A 20,269-nucleotide genomic window follows, 5' to 3' on the forward strand; every position below is an offset into this window, starting at 1 on the left:
GCCGTGCCCGCGGTTATTGGGCGGTCAACCAGCTCACCATGATTAGTCTCACCTTAATAATTTGCCTTAATGAACTGGTATAGTTCAGCTGGTTTTGGGTTGGGCCTATCGCAATGTGGTTTAGTGTTGGACATTGATGATGTTAATACTGCTTAATTATCTACTGTTTTACTACATTCAACTTATGATTTATAAATACTGCTTTTGACTGCAAATATCCTATGAGCCAATTCTTTGATTATCCTTGCATCATACCTTCTCCTTGGTATGACTTGTTGAGTACGGTGGTTGTACTCAGCCTTGCTTTATTTTTCCCAAACCCCCATAAGCAGAGAGTCTGTTGGATGGTGAGTAAAGATTAGGCTTGTGCCAGACATCGAGATTGTGCCTGTGAATTTTGGAGGAAGCTTTGCTTTGCTGAGAAGATTAATTTTAGTTGGTCTTTAGTTTTTCCGCTGCTTTTCTGAGTTTATTTTATATTTTTGTAAGACGTGGAACTGTGTCAAATTGTCATCTGTGTACTCTGGTTGATGCCTGGACAGGTTAAATGCACAGATAGCCAGTGATTCGGGTTGTCGAATCTCTAGGCACGACATTGGTAAACCAAGATAGGTGAAAGGCATAGATCCAATTGTGCATCCAAAGGTTGCAGCAGGATTTCCATCTTTTGTTCATCCACATTAATTGGTATCATGCAAGATTTGTGAAAGTTGATCTTTAGTCCTGTGCATGTAGATTAAGATTGAAGGAGAACTTTGAGGCAGAAGAGTTCCTTCTGAACAGCTGGCAATATTATCAAGGTGTCATCAGAATATTGAATGGTAGGAAACTTTTGGCCAGGTTGTGGTATGGCAAGAGAAAGAAGTCCATCTTCATGAGCTTTATTAACAATTGATTGCAAGAAATCAGCTGCTAGAACAAACAGAAGAGGGGAAAGAAGATCTCCCTGCCTCACTCCTCTCTTGCAGAGGAATTCTTTACCAGGTACCCCATTGAGTAAAATTGAAGTGCTAGCAGAGGAAATAATATTTTTAGTCCAGTTTAGACTGATTTCATTGAAGCCCTTGGCTTGTAGAACTTGTAAGATTGCATCATGCTCCAATAGATCGAAAGGCTATTCAAAATCAATCTTGAGGATTATTATTTCTCTTTTGCTTTGATGGCATTGGTATAAATATTCAAAGCTCCAAGAAAGGCAATCTTGAATAGTCCTGCCCTCAATGAAGCCATACTGGTTTTGGTGAACTATGTTCAAAATGACAGATTGCAACCTGTTGGCCATAATCTTGGTGATGAACTTTAGGGATGAATTCTGCAAAGCAATTGGTCTGAAATCGACCTTCAGGGTTTGGCCTTTTTGGGATCAGAGTGATGAACGAATTATTAAGATTATGTATTGAAACTCCTCCAAAAAATTGGGAAGCAAGTTCATAGTAATCTGCCGAGATAATGTGCCAGCATTTCTTTAGGAAAAGCCCATTGAAGCCATCAGGTCCAGGAGCCCTGTCACTTTGCATATTTTTGATGATTTCATTCATCTCATCTGTGGTAGGAAGGGTGGATAGATCTGCCAGCTCATGGTTAGGTTGCAGTAGTTCCTGTAAGTTTAGAATCATTTGTGACTCACCCATTGTCCCCATTCTGTTTCTGTAGGAAGTGAAAAGTGCTTAGGCTTTTTCCTCATGAGTAGTAACAATTATGTTATCCTCCAACCTTAAGTGAGAGATCTTATTTCTTTTGTGACTGTCTATGACAGAGGCTTGGAAGAAAGAGGGATTTTCATCTCCAAATTTTATCCATCTAGCTGTGTACCTTTCTTCCAGAATTCATTTTTGTATTTGAGTAACTGAAGAATGTGGGCCTTAAGAATGATACAAAAATTCTATTCTTGCAGAAAAAGAGACCTTTGTTCTTCAATCTTGTCCAGGGTGACCAAGACATCATTACTATGTGAGATAAAGAGTATGCAGATTTGAAAGCCTTTTACTGCAGAATTTTTAGTTTTTCATTCAGGACAATTGCTTGATTGTTGCCTTTGACCGGTAAGTTCCAAGAGTCTTGAGCAATGTCCATGAAGCCTGGTATATCCACCCAAAAGTTTTCAAATCTGAAGATTTTTGCCTTTGGTACTGATGTTTCAATGCTCATCAGACAAGGAGTGTGGTCAGATATATATTTTGACAGAGCTGTGACTGAGGTGTGGGGGAAGATTAAGGTTCAGGCAGGTGAGGTGAACACCCAGTCCAGTTGCTGTAAAAGGGGTTGATCTTGCATTTTACTCCAGGTATAGGCCATTCCTTTTAGAGGTATCTCAATTAATCCCAATTTGCTAATAATTTCATTAAAAATTATGATGTCATTCATATCTCCTCCAGGGATGATTCTATTTTCCACTGATCTAACGAAGTTGAAGTCACCCATGAAGATCCAATTTTTGTCAGTGTCGATTTCCAAGTTATACATCCAAGATACAAAGTCATCTCTTAGATCCCCTGAGCATGGTCCATAGATATTGCTGACAAACCAGTTTTCATGCAAAGAAGATTGGAAGTAAACTGACAAACCAGTGATTACATAAGGGAGACATGGGACCATAGTTCCTGTTAAGATTGTTAAGATACTGCTGTTCCAGATTATGATGAGCCCTCCTGAAGCACCTATGGATGGCTGGAAAACAAACTTGTCAAACCTTCTGGGGCAAAATTTTCTTAGGTAGGAATGGTCAAAATGCCCTCTTTTTGTTTCTTGCAAACATATAATAGAACAGGAAGTTTCAACAATTTTCTCTGAAAGGGCTAGCCATTTTTTATCAGAATTTATTCCTCTTATATTCCAGCACAGGATGTTACAGGATCGATTGGTTCTGTTATTACTTTTCATTGATCCAAGATAAGACAGAGTTAAAAGGGGTCGAGCTTAGCTGATGACCCGAGGGGAGCCAAGAGAATAATAGAAAATCAGCCATGCTCCCACTCACACCAAGAGAAGCTGAGTGAATGTAGTAATTGATAGGGTTTTCCATCCAAGAGTAATGAAAAATATGCGACAAGCATCCAAAAGAGGTCCACAACTAGACAGAGCCAATACTTAGAGAAAGATAAAGAACTACCCTATTACATTACAGAGTTGTGAGGCTAAACAAAGCTTGATTATTACAGCTGAAGTGGGATAACATCATTTCTTAGGCTGAAGAAGTTTAGCATTAGATACTTCCTCAGGAAGCATCCCATAGTAGTCCACACCAATTTTTTGCAGCTGAGAGACTGGAATGGGAGGAGGAAGCACAGTGCTGGTGCTAGTTAGAAGATTCTTGATGGGCTGGACCCTAGATTTCTTCTTGGGGTTGTCAAGGGCCAAATCCATTTTCTGCTGTCCTAAGAACCTTGGGCTTCTTCCGAGGTTGTCAGTCGAGATGGGAGCCTTCTTGTTTGATTTTCTTGGCTTCACAACTTTTGAGAGGGGGGATGATCATAGCTCAACTCAGCTGAAAAGAGGGATCTTGCCACAGGCTTGCTAGCCCTAGTGATCTTCTGCCTCTTAGCATTACTGGGCTATCTCCAAGAGCTTGAAAGAAAGCCAAGTTAACTGAAACTTCCCATCTAGTAGAGATCAGGGACCACCTTTGCAGAGTGTAAAATGGCTTGAAGAGAGGGATTTGCATTGCAAGCAGCAGGGGCTTGAAAATTCCATTTGCCACAGCCATACAGAAGATGTCAGGCAGTCTATTAATAGGCAGAGTAGGGATAGGCAGCCCATAAGGAACAATCTGCCATCCTAAGTGTTGATGCTAGTTCAACAGATAAGTAGAATCCGAGTCTTCCAGGGAGTGGTTGAGCACTGAGATAGAGTCATGAGACTGCCCCACTGGGTTCTGGTCCACAGCCATCTGGTTTTCATCCTGATGTTCAACTAGGTTGGGTTCCAGCATCTGGTCAGCATTGTCATTTGCATTATTCTCCCAGTTGGCATTTTCCTGGTGGTCATTCTGCGGCTGGTTCTATGGTATCATTTGCCAGATAGGGAGGAGGTCCTCATCACTAGGAAGAAGATCAGTAGTTTCTCCTTGAAGAACAAAGACCTGAAAGGTCTAGGTTTGGCCCTGTCCCCCAAAAGCCATAGCATCCCCCATGACAAATTTGCTAGGAACATCACTTGAGGATTTGTATCGAGCTTTGACTAGAACTCTGCCCAAAACTCTATGACAGTAATGCCAATCAATAAATTCCCCACAGAGGTTTGTGGCCTGTGTTGGTATTTTTCTTACGACCACAGATAAATCCGCAAGCGCACGGAATACCGCTGTAGCACTTCACCTTCGGGTGACCCCAAAAGGATATCGAACTCAGGGAACGTTTGTAATTTACCTAAGGCTAAGACGATCCAAGGACAACAACTATAGGTAGGCAGTATAGAGAGGACTCTCTATGTGCTTTAATTATCTAAGCTAAGCAAAGGTAATTTCCTATCTGTTGCTTCAGGCACCGACCCCTATTAGTCTGCCAGCGTGGTTCTGGCTATAGCACTATAATGTACCTGAACGTGGAGGATTACTAGGACGGAATTCAGGGCTATCACCACCTGCTACCTACCTCTGACAAAACCATGGGATACACAACAAACAAAGGTAATCTCTAACCTAGACACCATGTCTATGTTATTAATTACTACTCTAATACTTGCACATGAATTTCCTTCTCTATCCGGAGTCCTAGTACTAGAGCACTTAGTATGAATACTAAACAATGTACCTGCAAAGATGGAAATATAACTTACTCAGCCTAAATAATTAAATAACATAATAAAGGAAGACGAATGCTTACTTTATAGAAGAAGTTCTCCGAACTCGGAGCAAAGTGTACCGACAGCTCCGGTACTCCTCCAGAATTCCTCCTATGAAGCTATACTCGTCGAGGTAGAAGTCAGATGAGCGCCAAACTTCTAGGCACTCCTCCAGAGCTTCCTCTCACTCTATACCTTATTCTAATGTACAAAAGATACAATAGAGCGTCTTGTAATTTAGCTCAAAGTTGTGTGTCCTTGAAGTGAGATGAATACCTCCTTATATAGGCTACAAATGACAGTTAGGGGTATGGGAAATGACCAAAACACCCTGCAACCACCATAGGGGAGGAATCCAAGCCGGCCACGTGGAAGCAGATGGCGGGAAGCGCTAGGAACGGTTCGACCGAACTGATCGGTTCGGCCGAACCCAAAAACACGCCTCCCGGCATCTCCTTTGGCCGGTAGGTTGCTTAATGGGCCCCCAATAACCTGCACTATGTTTTGGCCCAATTCTAAATGGTTTGCATTGACTTATGGGGCCTCCAATCCGTGAAAACGTGTCCTGGATGTGCAGAGGTGCATTTTATCGCATGACGGATGTGTTTTCTCCTCAAATTACCTGCATACACATATTTCACTAACACTAGTGGAATGATTAGTAATAATACTTACCACTATGTTGGATACCATGTTTTATTTCATTATATGCAGGTATTGACGGTAAAATATTATGATTTAAGAACCGTCAACAGCCTGCTCTATAATAGGTCTGGTTTTCATATGCAGAGGGACTCCAAGAATCATAAGCCATCCTTCTCTAGTGAAAGGGGAGTTTCTCCAGTTGTCAAGCTAGTCATGCTTTACGAACTTAGCATTGAACCAATTTCCAAGCAGAAACGGAGCGCTAGCCACAAGAACATCCCTGGCAAGCGTTGAGGAGAGTTGCACTATACAAAGAGCGAACGGATACATCTGAATCTTGAAAACTTGCAAGTGGTGCTCATGCTCAATAATGTTGGCTACTTCATGAGTGAGATGACCGATCAGATGATCTGGAGCCTGGGGTTCAATAACTACTGCAGCAAAGAATTCATGAGTGCAATGAATCGGACCTTGATGGGTGAAGTTGGCACGTGGTCTTCTTCCTTCCCAAGGGACTTCGATGATGGTTCCTTGGGGAAGGAAACACTTAGGCTTGAAGTCTGCTTCCGGGATATTCACCATTGAGAGCGAAGCCAAGGGAGGGTTTTCCGATGAAGGAGCGGAGGAAGAACACTGTTGGGCGGAGCAAGCACCGTGGGAGAGAGGAGAAGACGAAGGGGCTTCACATGGAAAACTATCCTTAGATTTTGCAGCCAGACAATGGGCCTTCCTAATTTTCCAAGACTTCCCAATTTTGCGAGAGAAACAGTAGCACGCCGAGCGCCCATAGTTGAAGCAGGCCCGGCAGCGAAAGCTACCAGAGCAGGATGAGCTTAGGTGCCTGTGGGCCAAACAACGGTCACAAGATTGATTATTAGAGAAATTCAAACGAGAGTTATGGCCAGAGCTGAAAACAGGGCCCGACAAGGCCAAGGATGGCTCCACACAGTTATTGCTCCTTGAATTAACATTTGAGCCCAAATCAAACCGAGAAAAGTTATCGGGCGCAATCAAAGGCTTTTGAACAAGTGAATTATTGTTTGAACTTGCAATCGGCAATGGAGGAGAGATTTGCTTACCAACAGCTTGATCAACAGAAGAATTAACAAAAGGATCTCCATTTGCATAGAACAGCCTCCGGAACACTGACGGTTTATCCACTTGAGCTTTGCCTTTTGGAATAATGGAATTAGCAATCGGCAATGGAGGTTACTTACCAACAGCTTGGTCAATAGAAGAATGAACAAAAGGATCTCTATTTGCATAGGACAGCCCCTGAATAGTGACGGTTTATCCACTTGAGCAGTAACGGCATAGGAAGATCTGAATGTGATCTTTTCCTTTTTCTTCCTGGAAACTAAAGTCCATTGATCGTTTTCTTCTTGCTGCCAGGACCAGAATTCCTTTCTCCAATTTGGACCACCATTGTTCCTGAGAAACAACTGAGCATGAAAATCTTTGCTGATAAAATTCCGTAGGGAGGAGATAAACAACCCACTATTTTGTTGCAAACATGAAAAGAGAAGCTTCGGCCCTTGAGTAACTTGACATTGAAACCATGAGGCGACCCACCCAAACAGGATTGCAAGGCGATAGCAACTGATTTGTTGGTTAACCGAAAATTGGATCACACAAAATCCACCACCAGGATGAAAGGCAGAGAACCAAAGTAATGGGAGAAATGCACCGGGCAGCCAAAAAGGTCCAGAACTTGGGATTCAAGAGATTTTCGAAACTCAAAATTCCAACCCCCCGGAGGACAGGGGGTAACCAGATCATCGACCATGAGAGCTGAGAGATTACCAAAGAATATCAATCAACCGTAGCAGCCGTCGCCAGAGATTCACCCTCCATCCTCCCCTTTTGTAATTCTATAGTTTATTCTGTGGACCAAATAAAATTGAGTAGATTTTTGTGGGGTTAGATAAAAATAACTAATTTCCATTTTTCCAGGTTTCATAAAAAAATTCATTATATTTTTTTCTCAGTGAAACAAATAATAATGTCTTGATTGAATATAGATTGAATATTTAGGAGCTTAAAACCAGTGATATAAATTCTGGAAAAAATATATTCTTGCATGATAAATAAACTAGTATTTGAATAAATTATGTATCATACACATTCTTATGTGACTTTATGCATATTTAGGTGATGTAATGCTTTTGCTAATTAGAGTTTAAAAATATCCTATTATTTGATTTTTTTTTGACCTATTTGTTTGAGGTATTAAATGTAAAGGTTAAATAATACCAAACTTACAGTGAGTTATATATATTGAGTAGTGTCTACATGAATTTCCCCATGATTTTATCTTAGACCAATTATTTCTAGGTATTCGTTGAGCTTAACTTTACATATAAACTATTATGAGGATGCTATTAAATGATTTGTAAAATTTATATTTTCTTAATATTTGGCCAAAGGTGGTGTTGTTAGACTTGATCCTTATGTCTCCATAAATACTTCCCAAAGGTATTTGGAAGTTTGTATACAAGAAGGTTTGTGTCCTACTACGTAAAGCTTGAGATAGAATTGAGTTAATATGTTTTACTTATCTTTTATATTCATGAGACCTATTATGGAATGCATTTAAAATCCAAAAACACACAAAAGACTCAAGTCACATTAGTACATTATGCAAATGTAAGCACTTACCAAGTTTTAGCTTTATCTTGAGGTTGGTAAGTTATTCACAAATTTACCTATGAGAACTAGTTATATTAGGCTAACCTAGGTCTTTTAGCGGAAAAATTTTAGTCATAAATTTGGAAAAACATTTTTATTATTTTATCAATGTCAAAATTTGAAAATTGAATTTTGGGTATGTTACAACACCGGTTAGACCAACGGCGCAGGCGCGGTCAGACCGGCAGATCAACTCTTGTAAGACCGATCTACATTGGATTCAAGGGTAACATTTATTTCCGCTAAAAGTTTTAGTTTTTGGTTACTACAACCATTCACACCCGCCTTGGTTGGCTTAGTTCTTGCTATTTGATCCTACATAGTGCTTCCATAGCAACTGAAAGATTAATTTTATCTTGCTGAATTATTCATCATGATTTAACACAATAATTCATGTGATTGTGAGTATTAGTTTTTTTTTCATTTTTAATATTTCTTAAGTTTTCTTTTGACCAACCCTAATGGTTGAAGTAATTTACATCAGGTTGTTATAAATTCATGGCAAGGAACAACTCTGAATTCCTTGTTTTATCTATTTAGTTATGCACTTATTCTTACAGTCATTACTACTTTCGCAGTGCTTATGTGTTTTGATTCTTCACATGTTGTTACCAAGACTGTTCTGTTTGTTGAATAGTAGAGGCAGAGGAGAAATACTTCATAATATGGTTGATTGTAGTGAGTCTCGGGGGCGGAGTATATATAGAATACAACAGATAAAAGGGGATCTAGAGATGAGGAATATTACGATACAAAGCAATCAAATCTTTAAAAACAATCCTCCAAGCTTTTCATGGAGACGAGATTTAACCGGAGCAAAATTAGCTGCTTGGCATAATTTATGGCCTCGCATAGCTGATTTGGTTTTGACACAAGAGCAAGATGAATTTCGCTAGAATCTCACCCCCAATGGGGTCTTTTCAGTCAGTTCTCTTTATTTAGCTCTTGTCCATACGGGTATCCCAAATATCAATAGACGCATTTGGAAGATTAAGGTACCGCTCAAAGTGAAGATTTTTCCATGGTACCTATGTCGGCACGTAACTTTAACCAAGGATTATCTAGCTAAGCGAAAGTGAAAATGTAGCAAGAAATGTTGCTTCTGTCATAAGGATGAAACCACTCAACATTTGTTCTTCCAATGTCATCTGACTCGCTTGGTTTGATCTCTTATTCATTTGGCCTATAACTTACAACCTCCTCAAAATTGTTGACTAAATTTGTAATCTTGTGCTTCATATTTTAAGTTGTTGCTTAGACTAGTTCCAGCATAGCTAGTTTTCAGTTAGTTTTTTCAGTTAGCTGCATTTCCGGATCGGTGACCCATCTTGATTCTGTTGTGGGATGGCGCAATGTATGGATCAAGTGTTTACGTGGTCATATGCATGTAACAAACTCCAGTTTATAAGGAGGATAATAAATAGATAAAGAAGAGTGACGAAAAAGCTGCAAGTATTGCGTAGCACAAAAACTATGTTCTCTTGTTTTGCTCTGTTCTTCAATAAACTGTTTCTCGTACGAAAAGTTCAGAGTTCTAGGATAGCCATAGTTTCGCGTGAGTAAGACAGGGCATTTCTGACAATTGGTATCGGAGCAGCTCCATAACGATCCTACGACGATGTCCGACGACAGCGGGCGATACACACCGCCAGGACGCCGTGGCAGAGGCGGCGGCGGAAGCGGCAGCGGGCGCGGAGCCACGGGTGGCAGCGGCGGCACGGGGAGTGGTGCAGACGGCGCGGACCTTCCACTCGTGCCACATGGGAGAGATGTTGGGCACACTGCTCGCCTCCCGGTGCTGTCGAGGACCAATTACCCAGATTGGGCACTGTTGATGCGTGTCAATTTGCAGGTGTAGGGGCTGTAGTCGGCGATCAACCCCGGCTACGCGGAGTACCGTGACGATTGCGCAGCCCTGTCCGCGATTCTCCAGGCGGTGCCGCGCGAGATGCTGCGCGGGCTGGCGAAGCACGACACGGCGAAGGAGGCGTGGGACGCCATCAAGACCATGCAGGTTGGTGTCGACCGCGTGTGTGAAGCCAAGGAGCAGGGTTTCTGACGGCAATTTGAATCTATGCGGTTCAAGGATGGAGAGACGCCGGAGGAGTTTGCGATGCGGCTCACTGCCGTCGTCGCGGACATTCACGACACTGGTGGAGTCGTGGAGGATGAACACATCAACACAAAGCTATTTCGTATTGTCCCCAAGAAGTATAAGCCGGTGGCGATTTCCCTCGAGCAGCTTCTCGATGTGAAAATGATGGCTTTGAGGAGCTCGTTGGGCGGTTGTCGACAGTTGACTCATACAGTGATGATGAGGAAGAAGGTACCGGCGGCAAGCTCTACCTCACAGAGGAACAGTGGCAGGCACGCGTGAGGAAGTAGGAGCAGGAAGGCTCAGGGAGCAACAGCAAGAGTCGGGGCGGCTCTAGCGCCCAGAACAACCGTCGGGGCAAGGCTGGTGGGTCGGCAAAGGGGAAGGAGACGACTAACAGTGGGAACACCAGCCATGACTACTGCAAGGTAAAATGTGTCAATTGTGATGAATTCGGGAATTTTACAAGGTAGTGCCGCAAGCCGCGGCGCCAACTGTTGACGGTCGTTAGTGATCAGTTTCAACCGTCAATATTACCAAAATAGAGGAGAACAAGTTATGCTTACAATGCATATTTGTGTTAGAATAATAATATTCCACTAGTATTGGGTTTACTAACCTTTTGCAGAGAATAACCATAAAGTGGAGGAGAATCGACATCGAGTCAGACGATAAATCAATCGGACGATGTCGAGAATTAGACTTATGCATGAATGGGCCAAGAACTCTGAATTGACACGATGAATTGGGCTAAAATTCACAAGTCTGTGAAGAGAAGCAACAGAGGAGGCCACCAGCCAAAACCTTGGCTGGTTGGGCTAGCCCCTGGTTCGGCCGAACCAGGGGGTTCGGCCGAACCCCCCTGGCGCAATTGGACGCATGGTTGCGGCTGGACGGTGTGGATTAGCTCCCAATGATGGTTGGAGGGTATTTCTGACCATTCCAACCGTCATAACCGTCATTGGGAGGATATATAAACCCCTCACTCTCTTCACTTCACACACACCTCAAGCAAAGCTCTCTCATATTCTCTCAAGTTTAGTTTAGTGTTCTTAAGCTAGTGGAGTAGGAATAGATTAGAAATCAGAGTCCAGAAGCCTTCAAAAGAGTTCGGGTATGGCTCTAGTAGCTTTCCTTTCCTCTTTTGTAAGCTTTGTACTTTTATTAGAATACTGTTATTTATACATTTATGGTATTGAAATACTTTCCGAGTATATGAATGCCAACTTTACATTATGTTCATGTGATACTGATTATACTGCTAGCTTATCTGGGAGATGCATCGGTACGGGTATAATGTTTGCTTATGCAATTAGTCTATGTCATGACGATGATATTAGAGTAGTATCTTGTAGTTTAGGCGTGGTGTCTAGATTACGGGATATCATTATTTGGGGTTATATGCTGTGGATGAGAGGTGGGCCGCTGATGGTGACAGCTCAGTACGGTATTCCTCCGCGCGTGTCACGCCCAGAAATTTAACCCAAATTTCCAGACTATTTTGTGTATTAAATCCCTATCCAGGACCAGCCAGGGTACACAAAACGACAAGTAATATACAGTTCCAGACGTAAATAAAGCGTAAAATACTTATAGAAGAGGCACATAGTCCTCACACCAAAACGAAAGCAGCAGCAGCGGAAAAAGGCGATCCTAGCGGGGCTTCAGCTCCACTCCACAGGCAAAACTCAACTAGGGTCTGAGCCTTGGCCCTCTAACTTCGTCTTCAGCTCAGAAGCACTACACTTCTGAAATGGGGGAATAATAGCAAACCACACCAATGATGCAGACGTGCAAGGGGAACACAAGGACGGTTTGTGGCTATTTGCATAAAGACGGTTGTAAAACATTTTATTGCGCAAAATAGTAAAACTGTAGAGTAATTAAAGTAACATTAAATCTCCACTGATCAACGCTACACCACGTTGAACAGGCCCAACCAACCCACCTGAACTACAGTGCATTGGGTCGATTTATTAAGTGTGAGACTAATCACGGTGACTCTGGTCGACCGCCCATAACCGCGGGCACGGCTATTCAAATAGTTTTACTCTGGCCAGAGGTGTACAACTATACCCACAAGACACAGCCCCACGACACGTTTCCGTGCACCGACATGCCACCACGACATACCGGAAAGAGGCCGTGACAGGACCCTTCGCATATCCCCCCTCTAACCGATCGAACCACACCTTAGGGTTCGCCCCCATCCCCAGCAGGCAACGGGCAGCCCCCCTTTCGTGCCGCGGTGAATCCGGAAGCCGATCAACCGGACACCCCGGCCGACCCAACTCCGTCACGCCCACCCTCGCCTGGGTACGTCGGCTAGAGGAAAGCTACACTACAAGCTCAGCCGTTGCCCACGCTGGCTTGTGGCAAGCACGATAAATTCTTCCAGGGCATCCCACGAACCGGTCCTTAATTGCCATGGGTGCGACTAGCAAAACCATGCACCCACAGCCCACCATTCAGTCGCATTTTAGTTGGATAATTATGACCATGAAACATGGCCAGATGTCTCGAGCACGCAGCTCGTTTTGATACTAACAATGTCTAATACTGCAATTATCCCATCAACTGAGCTAGTGGTAATTAAGCATGGCTAAGCATATAGTTCTAGCTAGTCACATAAGTAACATGAGCTAGTCGATTTATCACCCAAGTTAACAAAGAATCGATATCAAGTAAAAATGGCACAAGCGAGCAGATAGGTAATACCCGGATCCCATGTAATTAGCAAAACATGTATATTTATTTGCAAATGGTAAAACATTTATAAATTGGGATCAACATGCTCAATGGGGAATGTGTGACTTGCCTTGCTTCTTCACTTTGATCTTCCCAACTCTTTTCCTCACGACCGCGGACTTCCGAAACGATGGATTCTACACGCTGGCACGCAAAACGAGGAAAAACTCTAATAAAAACCAAGAAAAAAGTACATAAAAAGTAAACAAACATGTAGAGCTCAATTTTAGATGAATTTTGCAAGTTGAATGGCTCAATTCGGAGTTCGAATGAATTAGATATGAATTTTAGAAGGTTTTGAGCCATTAAATTAATTTCTATAACTATTACCGAATTATTGCACAATTATTAAATATTTTCACAAAGGAAAAGGACTGCCGCTGACGTCAGCAAGAGAGGGGGCTGGCGCCGCTAGGCGGGTCCCAGGCGTCAGCGGCTCAAGGGGGCTCGGTCCACCATGTACCGGGACCACAAGGGCGGTCCACCACCGGTCCACGGGATGGACAGCCTAGATCGGCCCAAGCCGATCGGGTGGCTGAGGAGAGCGGTGGCCGGGCACGGGCACAGCCGGGGCTGGCCCGACTGACCATGGAGGGTGACAGCGGGCGGCGGGCGGCGCAGGGAGCGGTGGCGCACAGCACGTGTAACACCCTGAAAATTCGACCGATGAAATCAAAACACTAAAAATACGGATTTTCAAAAACTGTTTAAATAAATTGCATCATGCCGATTTTGTTCGACTATTTTATCGGATTCGGATTTCGGAGTTCATAGATCGCAAATAAAGAACAATTGATTAGGAATAAAACCCAAAATTAAGTAAGCAAAATAAATGACTAGAATATAACTTAAAATAAGGATGAGGTGAGATTGGAAGTAAACGAAATGTTGTCGCGACCACGGTAGCAATAATTAAATTTTAGTACGATGGAATAAGGATTAACCCTAATTAAAAATTCAAATAACCTAATTAAAAATTCAAATAAATTATATAAAAATAAAAATGGGTAATATTAATTTTAAGTGAATCCATTAGTTGGAATAACACAAATGTTGAGTAAAATTCATGAATGCAAAGATTAGAAATTATAGAATCAAATTTATAGGGGAAATAAACTAAAAGTGGAATAAATAAGAAAATGCACTGTTCATTATGGCGAAGGTGTTCGATCGCATCCCTAGCCCTAACCCCTCCCCTGCCGCGCCGCACCGGCGTCGCGTCGCCGCCTCGCGCCGCGCGCCGCCTCGAGCCCCGTGCCGCCCCTGCCGCGCCGCGCCAACGTCGTCGCGCCGTTGCCATCGCCGTCGCCCGTCGCGTCGCGCGCCGCGCGCCCGTCTTGTTGCCGCACGCCGTCGCCGCTCGGCCGTCGCGTCGCCGCTGCCGCGCCGTCGCCATCGCGCGTCGCATCACCGTCTCACGCCGCGCGCCGTCCCATCGCTATCGCTCGTCGCCTCCGCCGCTGCTGCGCCTCACGCCGCGCGCCCCCCTCCCCTCTTCCCTTCTCTCTTCCCCTCCCCGCGCCCTATAAGCCGGCCGCCCCCTCCCCTCTCCTCTTCTCCACCCCGGCCACCCCATCTCTCCTCCCCTTCCCTCTCCCCACGCGCCGCCGTCGTCGTGACCGCCGCGCCGCCACCTTAGTGCCGCCGCGCCACCGCCACAAAACCGCCGCGCCGCGCCGCGCTTTGCGCTGCCGTCGCCATCGTCGCCATCGCCGCCGTCGCCAGCGCCGCCGTCGCCAGCGCCGCCGTCGGTAAGCCGCCCCCCCCCTCGCGTCCATTACCGTCGCCGCCGGTGGAGCAAGAGCCGAGAGAGGAGGAAGGGAGGAGCCGGGAGAGAGAAGAAGAAAAGAAAAGAAAAGAGAGAGAAGAAGAAAAGAAAAAGAAAAGAGAGAGAGAAGAAAAGAAAAGAAAAGAGAGAGAAGAGAAAAGAAAAGAGACAGAGAGAAAAGAAAGGAAAAGTTAGAGGAAATTTAGGACACTTAAAAATATTAGAATTTAAGTATAGGATTAACGAAAATATAGTATTTGCAAAATAATGCTATAATCGTAAATGTATTTAAAAACTAAACAATTAGGTGAATTATATAGATTATTGTAGATTGTTTTTAATGATCTCTACAAATGATCAATTCGCGGTAGTAATTTAGATATAATTAATTAGATGAATTCTTATAGGCTATTATAAATGATATTTGGGTAATCTCTATAAGAAATCGATTCACGATAGAAATTCGGATTTAATCACTAGGAATTTTAGACGTATATTATATTTAATCATTTAGTCATAGACTAAATTAAATCGTATAATATTATAAGATAATTTTAGGATTCCGTCCGATGTTTAGCTCGCAATAGAAATTTCTAACCGAAGATATGAATATAATACTCGGGTAGATTCAACCAAAAACTTATACTAACCAAACATTTACACCCGCAAAATAGTTTAGAATATTTAAAATCGAAATTAGGTTTGCCTTAGTTCGCAAATAGTAAAGTTAATATAAAAGAATTGACCTTCGCATTCGACTCCCATTTGGATTTATTTGGATTTTACTTAAATTCTAACCGAATTTAAAATCGATTCTTCGCACGTACTTGTAGAGCCCGAGGGAGTTGCGGATCCAAGCGAGGACCAAGACCCGCAAGACCTTGAGCAAGGCAAGTCATCACTATTCTTTGAACATGTTGATCCCAATTGCGAAATTATTTTGTTTACAAATAAATTGAATGCAATGATGAACATCCTACTTGTGATTATGCCATGCATTGATTATTGTTTACCCCTTATGCCTTCGTAACCATGTTTACATATGAGTCCCTAGTCAACTATGACAAATGCTTAGAAATGCTACTCTAGATTTATGCATACTCATATTTATCAAATGCTATATGCTTGGGCAATTACCTTTGGGAAGGTAATTGAGATACGGCATGTGGAGACATGAGCGCCATATTGCCATGATATTGATGACATGATTTGTGAAAGGAAAATGAAACTAAACAAATGTTTTCGACTGGGGCGGATGGAGGATTTGGGTGGTATCCGGAAAAAGGCTAGTGCCGTCCCTGGTCAATTAAGGACCGAGCCATGAAGTTAAGCATGAAACGACCCCCGTACAACCGTACTTCTCGAATGGATATAGACCTAGCGGAGTAGATAGCTGAGCGGAGGCAGTATCCATGCATAGTGATTTCTTGATGTGTGAGGCAGGGGCTCTATGGTGGGGCAGCCATTGGTAGGACCGCGGGGCGGATGTCTACAGTGGTGTCGCCATCGGTAGGACTGCCATGTGAGAATCTAAACATAATTATAACTTAATGCATGTGTGAGTCTTCCCTTCCCGGGTGCGCCAAAACTCCTCTCACTGCTAGAAACCGTGTACGCCTAGAGTGTATGAGGATGTAAAGTTCATGGAGCGGGTACTGCCAATGCGAGGTTATCGAAAAGCTTTGCCGTGACGCGTCTCATGTGTTGGGACGAGGCTCATGTGTTGGGCAGTCACGGATTGCGGGTAAAATGTACATCCACTGCAGTGTGAGTAAACCAAATCTATTCAAATAGCCGTGCTCACGGTTATTGTGCACCGGGACATGTATTACACTTGGCTAGACTCTAAATTCTTAACTTGTGTGGGATGGGATATTGCATGATGATTTCTATACTGATGGAGCCACTTCCTGAGAGGCGGGAAGGTGGACGTCCTCAGAAAACCATGACGACTCAATGGCGGGAAGCTATCCTTGGGATCACAATGGATGCTGGACAGAATCGTCATTGTTTAATATGAACACTGATACTAAAATTTGATCAGTCTATGCTAGGTCTTAGGCTTGTGAAAAGAATTACAAAACTTGCTTTGTGCAAAGGAACCATAGCCATTCCTTGAAATACTCCTTTCATATGCATTGTTGCTGTGGTGGCCTGCTGAGTACGGTTGGTACTCACCCTTGCAAATATAAAATTAATCAGAAGCGGGAGATGAAGCTTCGGAGAATCCCTATGCCTACTACCAGGAGGGAGACGAAGACGATGGCGCTCAGTAGGTCCTAGTACGGTCGTTGCCTGTGGCAATGGCATGCCGCTGCCTGAATTCCGCTGCATCATCTATTTCTGCTTTTGGATGTATTCCGGACTGCTCGGTCCGATGATTTAAGACAATGCCTGCGGGCTTATGATGTAATAATTAGCACTAGACTCTCGAGTATGAGCTTTCGGTATTTCAGCTATGAACTCGTGTGTACCAGACTACTTGATCCAGGGAAATGGTACTGTTTACACGAATGATTCCTGTTATAAAAACGGGGGTCGACAGCACGGGAAGCGGCGAGAGGAAACGGAGGCAGTGAGGGAGAGGGAGGTGGCGGAGCTCACCGAGGGGCACGGCGACGGCACTCCACAGGTCGGCAATGAAGAGAGGCTCCCGGTGGCGGAAGGCAGCGACCGGGCGGCGGACGGGGAAGAGCGGGACGAGGCGAAGCCGGCATGCGGGCGTGCATCGCGGCAGCAGCCAGGGTGAAGGCGAACGGCGACCGGAGGCGGAAAAAGGCGGCCGGTAGGGTGGTATGGCAGGGAGGTGGTTCTGGTGGTGGAGGGGAAAAAGGGATGGGCGGCCGAGCTTGCCCTCGCGGTGGTGGATCTAACAGAGGCGGTGGCACAGCTTGAGGTGGTTAGGGATGGCGGCTAGAGGCGGCTGGAGGCGGTAGGTGGTGATAAAGCTCGGGTCGACGGTAGAAATGGTGCTGCGGGGTGGAAAGGGAGAACGGAGTGGATGCCAGGGTGCAGCGCGAGGTGGCGAAGCCAGTGGTGGTGGTTTCACGACGCGGCGACAGCAGGAGCGGCGGCGGCGCACTGCTGGAGAGCTCCGGCGAGCGGCGGCGGCTCGGCTTGGCGTGGGGAGCGCGGGAGAGTGTGGGGGAATGCCGGGCGAGGAGGGGAACAAGAGAGGATGGTCGGGGGATGCTTTTTATGGGTGCAAGAGGGTGGAATCGAGGCCAGGTGAGGCGGTATCGGCCGGCAACGGAAGGCGCCGACGTGGGGGTGGAGTGGGGGTTAACCGGTGTCGATTTTTGGGGGAAAGTGGGGGGGAAGAAGGAGAGGAGCGGGCCGAGCGGCGGGCTAGGCCGAGAAAAAGGAAGGAGGAGAAGGCTGCAGTGAGGGGAAGTGAATTAGGCCGGGCCCAAGGGAGGAAGGGGAGATTACTTTGCTTTTCTTTTTATTTAATCGATTAAATGAACTTTGTGACTTTAAAATTATTTCTCGAGCTCCGAAAATTCGCGGAAAATTTCAGAGAGTACATTAGGGCACAAAGAATATTACAAAATATTCCCGGCCAATGATTTTTAAAGAAAACTTTAATTTGCTCCATAATTTCACTTGATTAAATTGCTTTAACTTTTAGTTAATTTCTAGAAAATGCATTATTTAATGATTTTTAATCCCGACCGAAAATCGGGGCGTTACAGCGTGTATATAGTCCTAAGTTAATTTCCTGGGGAGTGTACTCCACCGTATTTAGCCCCGGTTGTATGGTCATGACAGGCTGTCGTAAGGAACTCGACTGTCAGGGGGTGGCTTCTCGAAGTACCAGGAGGGCATCGGATAGAGGGTATTAACTAGTAAATCATATAACTAGAATGTATATATACTATGTATACTAGAAGTATAGTGATAGATTATCTTTCTATTTTCTTTCCACTTAGCTTGGATATTTTAGTATGAGAATGAGTTGCTCCCTGCTTGTGTGTCACTCTACCCTTTGATTATCTTAACCCCTGCTTAGACTATGATTATTACAAGTAACATATAAATTATTACTACGGTTCTATTTACTATGATCTTCCCACGGGATTAAATAAATACGATACCCTTGGAATACTCTTGGGTGAAATGCTACAATGGTATATCCGTGCACTTGCGTATGAACTTTGTAACAATTAAATACCAGGAGTATTTCTGCGCCATTGTTGGGAATTATATTTCTAGTAATTTCGTTAAGAAATACCAATAAGCATTTCTGGTGCTGTTGCCGGGTAAGATTTATAATAGAGATTACCAAAACTAATACTTTATATTTACCTCTCTATAATCACTGTCCTTTGCAGGCTAACCTTGGTCGTTTTCACTTTTGTTGTGGAAACAGGGTAGTGCATGACTGGATTCAACTTGCCGGAAAACTTTAAAGAAAATCCAGAAGCTTTCTGCCAGAGCATCAAGCCGCGAGTCGTCGCTACGCAGAAAACAATCCCAACAAAGAAACCAACCATACCAGAGCCACCGACTTTCAAGACTATTGCTGACAAGACACTCCGTGAATTCACTGCTCCCTCTGCTGAGAATGTGGCCATTGGGCCATAGATCAACCTAGGAGACGTGGATTTCGATCTGAAGTTCAGCCTCATCACGATGGCGCAGACTAGTCCGTTTTGCGGCAAGTCTAATGACAATGCCAACACTCACTTGCAACAGTTCCTAGAGATCTGCAGCACCTAGACCGTGCAGGCTAGCCCGTTTTGCGGCAAGTCTAATGAGGATGCCAACACTCACTTGCAACGTTCCTGGAGATCTGCAGCACGTACACCATTAAGGGTGTCAGTCCAGACGCCGTCAGGTTGTGGCTATTTCCGTTTTCCCTTCTTGGGAAAGCGAAGCAGTGGTTCTATGCTAACCGTGCTACGATCAACACCTGGGATAGATGTTCTTCGGCATTCCTATCGAAGTTTTTCCCGATGGGCAAAAACCAACGCCCTTCGCGGAAGGATTTCGTGTTTCTAGCAGACGAGGGATGAATCCATTCCTGAGGCGTGGGAACAACTTCAAGAATATGTGGCCGCCTATCCTCATCATGGGATGGACGACTGGCTTATCTTGCAGAACTTCTATAATGGACTCACTCCCACGTCCCATGACCACCTAGACACGACAGTTGGAGGAGCCTTCTTCTCAAAGACGGTTCAAGGAGCTATCGACTTAATAGAGAAGATGGTCTCCAATATGGGTTGGAGCGAGGAACGACTTTGAACCCGTAAGCGAGGCATGCACACCATCAAGGAGACGGAAATGCTTGCTGCCAAGCTGGACCTCCTCATGAAGCGTGTCACGTCCTGATAAATTCATACCGAAATAAAAATCATTTTCTAAAAGGAATAATAGAATTAATTAAAATTCAAAAATAAATTGGCAAACAATAAAATGCGTACAAGAAAAATTCAAATGTGGCCCGGAGAATTTTTGTTAAATTCCCCTTGGTCTAAAATGAGCCCTCAAATTTTACATGAATTTTCAGAGCACCAGAAATAATTATTAAGCAACAAAAA

The 20,269-nt window shown here is 44.2% G+C and overlaps 1 non-coding gene across 1 annotated transcript; it reads right to left on the reverse strand.

Moving 5' to 3' along the window:
* Window positions 1-19,697: 19,697 nt before the first annotated feature.
* On the reverse strand, window positions 19,698-19,804 carry LOC127756094 (small nucleolar RNA R71). Its single transcript, XR_008013136.1, has one exon. It is a non-coding gene; the product is annotated as a small nucleolar RNA R71 (small nucleolar RNA).
* Between the last annotated feature and the right edge of the window lie 465 nt (window positions 19,805-20,269).

Source organism: Oryza glaberrima, chromosome 11, assembly GCF_000147395.1.
Source record: "Oryza glaberrima chromosome 11, OglaRS2, whole genome shotgun sequence".
In the NCBI taxonomy this organism is placed as follows: domain Eukaryota; kingdom Viridiplantae; phylum Streptophyta; class Magnoliopsida; order Poales; family Poaceae; genus Oryza; species Oryza glaberrima.